The sequence below is a fragment of the Cariama cristata genome, unplaced genomic scaffold (assembly GCF_000690535.1).
Source record: "Cariama cristata isolate BGI_N322 unplaced genomic scaffold, ASM69053v1 scaffold6428, whole genome shotgun sequence".
In the NCBI taxonomy this organism is placed as follows: Eukaryota; Metazoa; Chordata; class Aves; order Cariamiformes; family Cariamidae; genus Cariama; species Cariama cristata.
The window spans coordinates 16,372-17,489 of record NW_009632734.1 but is presented as its reverse complement, the minus strand read 5'-3'; positions in this window follow the sequence as shown (position 1 = coordinate 17,489).

The following is a 1,118-nucleotide window of genomic DNA, read 5'->3' as shown; positions in this document are numbered from 1 at the left end:
GGAAATAGGAACATGGGACGATGACACAGACAAAAGTGTCACAAAATAATAAATTTATGATGACAATGGTAGCAGGTAGACGGGATTAAAAACAAACAGGAAACCCAAGATCCTGTTTCCCCCAACATCCAGATATGAAAGGTTCTTTTGTTTATATACTCTGAGGCACAGTGGCTTTCTTTTCACTGAACATTGTTTCATTGTTGACTTTTTTGTGTAGTAACTCCTAACTTGCCCTGCAGTTTTACAAGGCATTCTTAAGATCTAGTCTCCATCAACCAAACAGGTGGTCTTGAGGCTATTTGCAGAGATCCACCGCACTTTTGAAAAATGTTTGAAACAAAAAAATCATGAAAATCACTTGAGAATCCAAAAGTCTCAGCAGCTGTCTTCTTGAAAAACCTACTGTTGCAGTGATTCAAGGTGCCTTTTGCCTCAGTCTACACTATCCTTTTTTCGGTGACAACCATCAACTGAGTCAACAGAAGGAATGAATAGTTTTGCACCTGACTAGTCAGCTACTAATGAAAGCAGTTTTGCATTAATAAGCTGAAATAAGGAACCCCACATTCCCTTCTGACTACTTGGCTACAGGTAGGAGGACCTCTGACAGAGGGCTGATAGAAAGCAGCAGGTCACTGTAGTTATTTATTCCATCATCACGACTCAAAGCTCTGCCTCACCTATGCTGTGCCCTAAATCCATGCATTAGAAATGTTTGTGCTGCTGGAAGTGCAGAACACCTGACCATCGCATCTCAAACGTGGGAAGACATCAAGCAACTCATTCAAAGCTAAATTACAATATTCCATAGTTTGCATCCTCAGCCCAAGGACAGAAATGCCAATTAAAATTTGTTTTGTATTCTGCAATTCAGTTGCCACACAAGCTGTAATTTTCACAAATTTCACTGCAGAGATGCTCCAGCTTTATTACACACACATAGTATGCTTTGCACTTTATAGACAAAAATACTAAGAAATCCTTAGAGTCCAGCTGGATCTTAAAATACAAGCAACAAATCAACAGAATACAGACCAAAAGATCACATGGTATGACTTTTGGACTGTTGCTTGGAGTGGTTTTATTTTGTTATTGTTGCGGTTGGTTTTTTGTTT